The sequence below is a fragment of the Elaeis guineensis genome, chromosome 6 (assembly GCF_000442705.2).
Source record: "Elaeis guineensis isolate ETL-2024a chromosome 6, EG11, whole genome shotgun sequence".
NCBI lineage: Eukaryota > Viridiplantae > Streptophyta > Magnoliopsida > Arecales > Arecaceae > Elaeis > Elaeis guineensis.
This window is the reverse complement of record NC_025998.2, coordinates 31,706,174-31,716,417: the sequence shown is the minus strand read 5'-3', so window position 1 is coordinate 31,716,417 and position 10,244 is coordinate 31,706,174. Positions and strand designations below refer to the sequence as shown.

Here is a 10,244-nt window from a genome sequence, read left to right as displayed (position 1 = left end):
GAATCAATTTACCTTGTTGCTTATTAAGCTCCCTATGAAATTTCCTTTGAAACTTGAGACCACCCCCCACTATCCAATTGAAGAAATGAGCATTAGCATTGATTATCATCTTCTTTTCAATTATAAATAGCATTGGAAATTGATTTGCCAAGGAGTTCAACAACCAATGCATCTCCCAAAACTGACTACACTGTCCATCACCAAGCTAATTTTTAATCATGTTAAAAACATCACCAACTTCTTAAAACACATACCCAAAAAGGTGAGAGACTCTTCTGGAGGCACCAAGTTTAAAAGGAGATGGAAACCAATGTCATATACAAGGTTAACGTGTGATTAGTATATGCTATGTTGGCATATCCAACATCTGTTTCTTGCTATTTTGAAAATAAAAATTGGTGGGTGAAGAAGAAAAGGTTAAGGTGTATTATTGCCAAAGTAAAATGGACTCCTTGAGGGCAAATGGGTAAAATTTCTGCAAATTGATGAATGAGAGAATCTCATTACTTATAGTCATGTTTTGAGAATATGAATATAAGCTTCATAGTATTTCTTGATAAGCATGTTCTATGAATGTGGATATAACTGATTTTCAGACACTTTAGGTAAAAAATTTTGTGACCACTCTTTCATGTGGTGCTCTTACACTTTATATCTTTGTTTAGTTTCTTTTTAATTTAATTTTATTTTACTATTGATAATCATTGTCACATTATAAATTCTGTTATTGTCTTGTAAATTTACATTTACTTGATTTGTCCTAGTTGTTGTTTACATTTTTATCTCTTTATATTATGAAGGTGTTGAGATCATCTGATGTGCTTTCTGAGTTTCTTTGTGTATGGTGCTGTTGTAGATCTCAATTGTATTGCTGATAGAATAATAGAGCTTTGCAGTATTATCTTATGCTATGATGTGGTGCTTACCATGAAATGTTCTTATGGAAACAACAGGTCCTTCCAGTAGAGTTAACACGACTGCCACTACTTGAGAGACTATACCTTGATAACAATAAGCTAACACTTTTTGCCCCAGAAATTTGGTGAATTGAGAACTCTGAAAGTGTTACGAGTTGATCATAACATGTTGGTTTCTGTCCCTGGTAAGTTTGAATCTTCTAGGACCTGTACCAAGACTATTTCATCCATAGATTGTTGGATTATACATTTGCAATGGTACAGAAACTGAAAAAAAAAAAAAAAAAAACTGCACATTCAAGTTGCAAACTGCTAACCTATTAACCACAAACTTTTGTGTTTTGAGCAGTTGAGCTTAGGCAGTGTGTTATGCTGGTAGAGTTATCACTGGAACATAACAACTTGTCCGCCCACTTCTGGATTTCAGGTCATTCGATTATCAGTTGTCTTGATAAGCCTTTACCTTCTTCATTCCAAATTGCTCTGAGATATTCTAGCCTTAACATTTCTCTTCAGTTATATGGCAGGGCTATGGCAGAGCTTCGTGTTCTGAGATTGTTTGGCAATCCTCTTGAGTTTCTTCCAGAAATTTTGCCATTGCACAATCTTCGACATTTATCCCTTGCTAATATCAGAATTGAGGCAACTGAGAATCTAAAATCTGTAACCGTGCAAATTGAGGTATAGCTTCCTGCAACTTTACAAGTCTTGTGCTAGCCTTTTGAATTATGTAATGGTTATAACTGCCTTTGGTCATTTCAGACAGATAACAGTTCCTATTTCACTGCATCTAGACACAAGCTTAGTGCCTTCTTCTCTCTTATCTTCCGGTTTCTTCATGCCATCATCCTTTGCTGCATCTGCGCTAGCCAAGATTATGCAAGATCATAGCAATCATATGGCTGTTAGCAAAGAAGAAAATCTATAAGGCAGCTCATAAGTATGATAAGCAGTGACAATCGCCATGTGGTATGTAGCTGCAAATTCTTTCAAGAAACCATAATGGAGTCTTTAATCCAGTTTCCAATTTGATCATCTCTTTTACAATGGTTACCACATGTTGCAGGGTTGAACAAGCATGTTCTGCTCTTTCTTCACTGGCAGCGGATGTTTCTCTGGCAATGCAGTTGATTAAATCTGATGTAATGCAACCTCTTGAATCAGTTCTGAGATCAGTTGACAAGAAGAGTTGATATCTGTATTGCAAGTCGTGGTCACCTTGGCTTTTTGCCTCTGATAGTGTTGCTCAAAAGATGTTGACCAAAGATGTACTGAAATCACTTAAAGCACTGTGTGCACACAAGAACATAGAGGCAAGATAACCCAGAGATAAGATCTTGTTGGTCAATTGCTTTCTCAGTTTTGCCACAATTACATGCATTATACAATCTGTTCTTTTATCAGGTGCAAACGCCTATCTTTATTTGCAGTTGGCAATTTAGCTTTCTGTTTGGAGAATCGTCGCACCCTAGCTCAATCTGAAAGCTTGCGTGAACTTCTTCTACGCCTGACAGTCACACCAGAGCCACGTGTGAACAAGGCTGCTGGACGTGCTTTGGCAATTCTTGGTATGTTATTTTTTTAATCATGGTTCTGTTTATATCATTTTGTCATTAAATTAATCTTTGTCTTCTGTTGTCCTCATCTCAGGAGAAAATGAGAATTTGCGTCGAGCGGTAGAGGAAAGCTGGTTGGGAAGCAAGGGCTACGTATACTATCAATGGATGGGGGTGGAATGAAGGGTTTGGCAACAGTTCAGATCCTTAAACAAATTGAACAAGGAACTGGAAAGCGTATTCATGAAATGTTTGACCTGATCTGTGGTACATCCACGGGTGGTATGCTTGCAGTAGCTCTTGGCATTAAACAAATGACCTTAGATCAATGTGAAGAAATATACAAAAAACTAGGTGAAGAGTCTTGACTGTGACCGTCAAAGTTATGTCATGTTAATTTATCTAAGTATCACACCCTTGCTTAAGTGCTGTTTTCTTTCTCAGGAAAGCTCGTATTTGCGGAGCCTATCCCTAAAGATGAAGCTACTACCTGGAGAGAGAAATTCGATCAACTTTACAAAAGTTCATCACTAAGCTTTAGAGTAGTTGTGCATGGGTCCAAAGTAAGGAAATTTGAACCATTTTGTCTGATTTATTTCTGTTCTTCAGGACCTTACTCAAAGTGCTTTCTTGCAGCACAGTGCAGATCAATTTGAAAGGTTACTGAAAGAGATGTGTGCTGATGAAGATGGTGACCTCTTAATAGAGTCTGCTGTGAAGGGCATCCCAAAGGTTTTTGTAGTCTCAACCCTGGTCAGCGTTATGCCAGCTCAACCATTTCTGTTCCGAAACTATCAGGTTTGTCTATTTGCAGTATGTTCCATGCTAGTTCGTATGCGCATTAATAACCTACTACACTGATAAAAGATGCTTCTTACATGTGTGCTCATCTTTGGGAACAATCTCTTCATGCATAATGTTATCTTTCATATCTTTATGGTCATCCAGCTACCTTGTTACAGAAAATGTATTCTGAAGTTGTTTTCATGGAATGATTGATCTACCTTGTGGGTAGAATTTTTCTTATAATGCAATAGCTGAAAGATCTCTCACAAAAATGCTTGTCTGGATGCTCATGATAATCTTTTTCCTCCTTAACTATCATGGTTTACATGATCTGATATATGCAGCATGGGAATTAGATTTCCCTCCCCCCCCCCCCCCCTTCTCTCTCTCTCTCTCTCCCCGTGTGAATGCTGAATTGGCAAATAATAGTTTCTGCATGTCTTCTAGTATCCGGCTGGCACCCCAGAGTTCCCTTCAGGAATGGCTGAGAGTCCTGCAATTAGTGCAATTGGAACATCTGCCCCTGGTGCTCAAATTGGTATCCGGCGTAGTGCTTTTATTGGAAGCTGCAAGCATCATATATGGCAAGCTATAAGAGCGTCATCTGCTGCTCCATATTATCTTGATGATTACTCGGATGGTAATCATTCCTAGCCTTGTAACTACTTGATCTTGCCTTGGATTCTTTTAAATCATGTGCATGTAGTTGACCTTCTCTGGAAACTTAGTAATTTGTGGCAATTTTGTTATTCTTTACTTCAATTTCTTTCAGATGTAAATCGTTGGCAAGATGGAGCTATTGTAGCAAACAATCCAACTATCTTTGCTATAAGAGAAGCACAACTTTTATGGCCTGATACACAAATTGATTGTATAGTTTCAATAGGATGTGGTTCAGTTCCAACCAAGGTAAGTTGGACTCTTTGCTCAATGTCCCTTCTTGGCTGTCTGACCTTGTTGCCTGTGTATTTGCAATTAACCACTGGATAACCCACCATGTAGTCTGGCAAGATGATATGAAAATTATTGACTACTGAATAATTAATGTCATACTGGTAGCTTGCTACAAATGTATGAGAATTGTAATCTGAAGGTGTTGTATGGCAATTTAAAAAACATTACCACCAATATAAATTCCATTTTCTATATTCTTATTGGAGACTTGAATGTTGATTTGCATTACATTGATGAACACATGTTATATAAATTCATCATGTTCTTAAACTCTTTTTTTACTGGCAATGTTTAGGCTCGTAAAGGTGGTTGGCGTTATCTAGATACAGGACAAGTCTTGATTGAGAGTGCATGCTCGGTGGAGCGAGCAGAGGAAGCAATGGACACTTTGATGCCGATGCTTCCTCAAATGCATTACTTTCGATTTAACCCAGGTGATTCATTAACTGAGAAATTTGTGTGCATGAGTTGAAGAGTCTAGACTTCTAATGTGTGATTAACCTGGATAATATCAGCTAATTTCAAGGAAGCCTTTTTGTGCTCTTGTTGACTTGTAAGTTATTGTTTCATATTGACAGTTGATGAGCGATGTGGAATGGAACTAGATGAGACTGATCCCGCCATTTGGCTTAAGCTGGAAGCTTCAACTGAGGAGTACATTCAGAAAAATTCTCAGTCTTTCAAGAACCTCTGTGAGCGACTAGTTCCAAGATACCATGGTGAAGAAAAATTAATGGAGAAATTGAAGAATCATCAATTTTCTAAATCAAAACCATCAAACTCAGGTTTCTATTATATCAGAATCTTCTCTGTTGCTCGAGTGTCTTTAAACTGAAACTGATTCTGGTCTTTCATAAGTTGGAGTCTGATGAGTCTGTTCCTGCAGGGCTCGATGAAAACAGTCCTTCATTAGGCTGGAGGCGCATGGTACTACTTGTGGAATCTTCATACAGTCCTGATTCTGGAAGGACTATTCATCATGCTCGTTCTCTTGAGACCTTTTGTGCTCGGAATGGCATTAGATTATCTCTTCTGAATCGAGCATCAGGATTTTCCAAGCCAGCAACTGCATTTCCTTCACCATTTACATCACCATTGTTTACTGGAAGCTTTCCATCAAGTCCACTTCTATATAGTCCTGAATTTGGTCCTCAGCGAGCAAATCGGATTGATTTAGTTCCACCACTTAGCCTGGATGGTCATGCAAATGTGAAGGCACCAGGATCACCACCAACATCTCCATTATTGTCTAGGCAACCCTCTATACATGTTCGTGCATTACACGATAAATTACAGAATTTGCCCCAAGTAGGCATAATTCATCTGGCTCTTCAAAATGACTCGACAGGTTCAATATTAAGGTCTAATATTGCCCTTCTTTCTTTCGTATATCATAGCACGCATCTTTGGTTTGCTTACTTTTCAATCTTGTTGTAACCTGACATGGTTATCTTTCTATCAGTTGGCAGAATGACGTGTTTGTGGTTGCGGAACCTGGTGAGCTTGCAGATTTATTTCTTCAGAGTGTTAAGCTGAGCTTGTCATCAATGATGCGAGGGCATAACAGAAAAGATGCTTATTCACTAACAAATTTTTCATCTGTCACTGATTTGATTGCACGATGGCCCTGGTTTCAAGTTGGAGGGATCGTCCATCGTTATATCGGACGGCAAACACAAGTATGTTTTTTATTTTTTCAGTTTCTTCTATATTATTTTTTGCCTTTACTAGGCTGTTAATGATGTATAATTTTCAATTTTATGATTAAGGTGATGGAGGATAACCAAGAAATTAGTGCATTTATGTTTCGAAGGACAGTTCCTTCTGTTCACTTGACATCTGAGGATGTTCGCTGGATGGTGAGGATTACAATTCATAGTACTCTACCTTCTTGAATTGTAGAAATCGCATACCTTGTCATTGTGCTGATTGCTATGGTAAATATTGGATAGTTATTTGATATGCTGCCACTTTTGATTGGTCAAATCAAACACTTGGGAAATAAGTTCCATCAAAAAATAGAGTAGGAAGTTAAAGAGAACAAAGCATTAAATTTCTGTGGGTTTTCTTAGTCTCATTCTATTGCTCAAAAAGGTCAGAATACTGTGTCAGAAGCCTTCCACATTTTCTTACTCTTTTGAGAGCAAGCAATTGATGTGTATCTGATCTTTGCACTTTGCAATTTATTAAAGCTTTGTAGAAGTACTGCAATCATAATCAAAAAAACTGAGTGCCCCTTCTACTGTTTCCAAATCAGAATTGACTGATCTTGACGATCCATATGTGGTTCTTTGTACGCAATGACCTTGTGGAAATTGTTGGTTCATTTGTTTTTTGTGTTACAGTTGTAATGCAAAAGACCATGGTAACAGATTCCGGAGCCACTTTTTAATGCATAAAAGGACGTAGGTGAATTATTTTCTAAATGTTGCCGAAGTAACACTTATCCGAGAAAGTGCAGATTCCTGGGTAAGTTTCATGCCCCAAAAAGAATGTCAATGAACCCTAAAAGTTTTCTATTTGATATCTGATGAGGCTGGGACCTCCTTCGAAACTTAAGCAATCTGAGAATCTAGAATTAGCGCAATTAAAACTTGTAATATATGTGTCACAGGTACTTGCTATAAGGTAGGATCTCCTAAGGATTATCTTATATAAATTATTCAAAAGTTCTACAGCGGGACATCTCGACACCCTTTCATCATCATCATCCAAGACACTTACTGTCAAATATCAGGTTGATGGAGCGTATCTCTTAACTGAGAAAGCTCCATGCAAGGCTTGAGCAGATTTTACAACCTATTTTCAATGCATACACTCTATTGATTGATGTTGACTTGCTGGCCAATGCATATTTAAGCAAGAGAAAGGCCTGCAAAACACCTGTGTTGAGTTGGCGAGTAATAAGATCTAAGTTACCCGTTGCTATGTAAACTCATGCAATATGGGATATCATCTTGAACACACCTTTATGATGTGACTATGACCATCAAGTTTTCCCAACTATTGGAGTTGTTTTTTGTGGATAAGACAGGTAGAATCAGGAAAAAAAAGAACATGAATACTATTTTCATTCAGTTGGTTTCTATAGACTGCTGTGACAATTAAAATTCAGCTTCTTGTTATGGTAGGCCTTGAAATTGCCATTTTAATGCTCTGATTTTAGTAGGATTTTCTCCCACTGCCAGGAAATCTTAGTTACATAATTTTTTATGAGTAAGGTTTAAAATGAAAGAAAAATAATAGGGTTTAGTCCATGGACTAGGAGTTTTACTAGAATATCTGCTAAAGCATCATGGGAGTGGAACTCTTATAGGGCAAGTGATATTACTGTTGATCTTTACCATCATTTAAAATAATTATTTGAAGAACTCTTTCTTTAGGTATCTTGTTCTCTGAAAAGTTATTAGTGTGAAAAGTATTGAACCATATTTGTCATTTGGAATTAGAATGTTTAGACACAGATTTGCAGTTACATTGCAACTAGATGTGAACTGGAAGCTATTTGGCTTTGAAAAACTTTCTTGTGATTATGACACTATATTTACATCTTACCATCATTGTAAAACCAATGGGTATGAATGTTGAAGGGTTGTAATCCTTGTGGCATACAGGGGACTCATTTTGTTTACAGAGAGGGTGTGTTGGTCTGCAAGGGATTTCAGAATTAGAGGACTTCCCAGTTCCCACTCTAGGTTAAGTTTTTGCCTGGCAGGTGGCCATGGAGTTTAGATAGCAAGGCTGAGGAGACGCATAGAAGGTTACCAAAAGGTAATATTGTCACGACATAAACAAGTGCATCGCTAGATTAGCATGGCATCTGCGATGCAGAAGGATATAGTCAAGGGAAAAGAGACCATGGCATTGTTATTGGTTCATTATAGTTGTAAAGGTAATTAGAGTTTTCTTTAAGAGAACAATTTTCATTATTTAAAAGCAAAGGTACACAACTATGTCACGGGTGCAACTGGTGAAGTGCGGATGGCTCTGCTTTTCATTTTTTCAGAAAGTTACACTTATTAGTGGGTTCATGGACAAATCAGTTTTTGGCATTTTGTTACATAGATCAGCTTCTGCTATGACTTTTGTGTCAACAGAAAGTTCATTTTTCCCCCGGTATATGAGCTCAAAAATTGTCTATTTTTAAGGTTTACATGTTCATTTATCTGCAGTCCTCTTTCTTATGAAGCATGCTCCTGAACTTTCGGAAATTTTTTCCAGGTTGGAGCATGGAGAGACAGAATTATTATTTGCACTGGAAAGTATGGACCTGCTAATAGCCTGGTGAAGGCTTTCCTGGATTCAGGTGCCAAAGCTGTTGTTTCATCATCGCTTGAACCTCCTGATCCGCAGTCTGTGTTATTCCATGGGACAGCTGAATATAATGGTTGCGAGAGTGGAAAATTTGTTATTGGGGATGAAGAGGCTGAGGATGAAGAGCCAGAGCCAGCCAGTCCTGCGAGTGATTGGGAAGACAGCGATGTGGAGAAAGGTAGTGACCACCCCTTGAACCTGACGGATGACAATGAAGAGGAACTATCCCAGTTCGTTTGCCTTTTGTATGACACATTGTTCCAAGAAGGATCAAGAGTAGATGCTGCTTTGCAGCATGCACTCCGCTCCTATCCAAAGTTGAAATACACTTGCCACCTACAAAACATACTTTAGTTGTAATAGAAAACAACATTAAAACTATAAATAATTCAATATAGTAAAAGTAAGAAAAATAGAGGGTAAAGAGCAAAATCCAGTTTTGGGCTATAGAGCATGTTTCTTTATATACCAGAAAAAAGAAAAATAGGGATTCCGTAACCATCCGCACTCTCTTGCAGCAACTGATACATTGTGTGTATTATATGAGATACAATTTAATGCATAAATGGGGGGTCCTTTGAGACCTTTCTTTTTCTATGGCACTTTTACAGTTCTATCTAAAAAAAATTGTTCTCAGCTCCACATATGCACTCAGTCATATTATAGGCTTTTAGTGTCATTTCTGCTATATAATGTTGAAGTTTTGTCCTGTGATGCATGGCTGTTATGCTTTATCTGTCATTATATGGCCCTGGAAGTTCTAGAGAAGCATTGCGAGTTGCGTTCTGCGATATGGTAACTAGTTTAGGATTGTGCTGACTCTTATATGCACGTGTGGTTTTTTGATGAATGGCTGTGATCCCATCTTTTAGGATTACTGAAACAGCGTATATTGTACAGAGCGATACCTTGGAGAGGGAGAGGCAGCATTGTTCTTGTTCGTGTAGGTGTTGATACGCACACATCACGTGCGAAAACACAGACTTTACACCCATCGCAAAATCTAATAATCTAAGTTGCAAACACAGAATCTGAACTATTAGTGTACGGTATAAAGTTTAAAATGTCTATATAGGGCAAATCAAATCGTAGTCTAAAAACATCTTGCTTATGTATCACATTTTCCTAAATATATTTTTATTAAAATAATATATTCTGTTTTTTTGGGATAGTTGAAGCAGAGACTAGGATATGCAAGGCACATTTTTTACACAAACATTTGGGTGCTTTAGATTATGTCTAACAGCTTAGATTTTGACTTGGTAATTTCAGTTATTGATTTTTGTGGTGGATGTAAGTATCCTCCTTTTACACCTTGTATCACTACATACATACATATATACATACATACATACATACAATGAAATTATTTTGTGTTATTTAAATTGTTTCTTAGACATTCAATGCAACAGGCTGGGTCTACAAATTGCATAATTTTTGGTGTATAAGAAGTTTAAAGATAGTAGATCATTGAAATTACATAATTTTTAGTATATAAGAAGTTTAAAGATGGTAGATCAAATATCTTCATGAGAGTTAATGGAGCTTATCACTACATTTACATGGCAGCTTGGATGACCATATCTAGTGCACTAAATCAACCTTTTGAGCACTGTGGTTGCATAGAACACATACTAAAAGGGGAACTACATTTCAGTTGACGACTGATGCTTAGACGATTAAGAAATCGGTTTACCTTGATAGGCCAACTATGCTT

General features: G+C 37.4%; 1 pseudogene; it reads left to right on the top strand.

The window, feature by feature from the left end:
* The window catches only part of LOC140850914 (phospholipase A I-like), a 33,002-nt pseudogene extending 23,880 nt beyond the window's left edge, over positions 1-9,122 (top strand).
* The last annotated feature ends 1,122 nt before the right edge of the window (positions 9,123-10,244 follow it).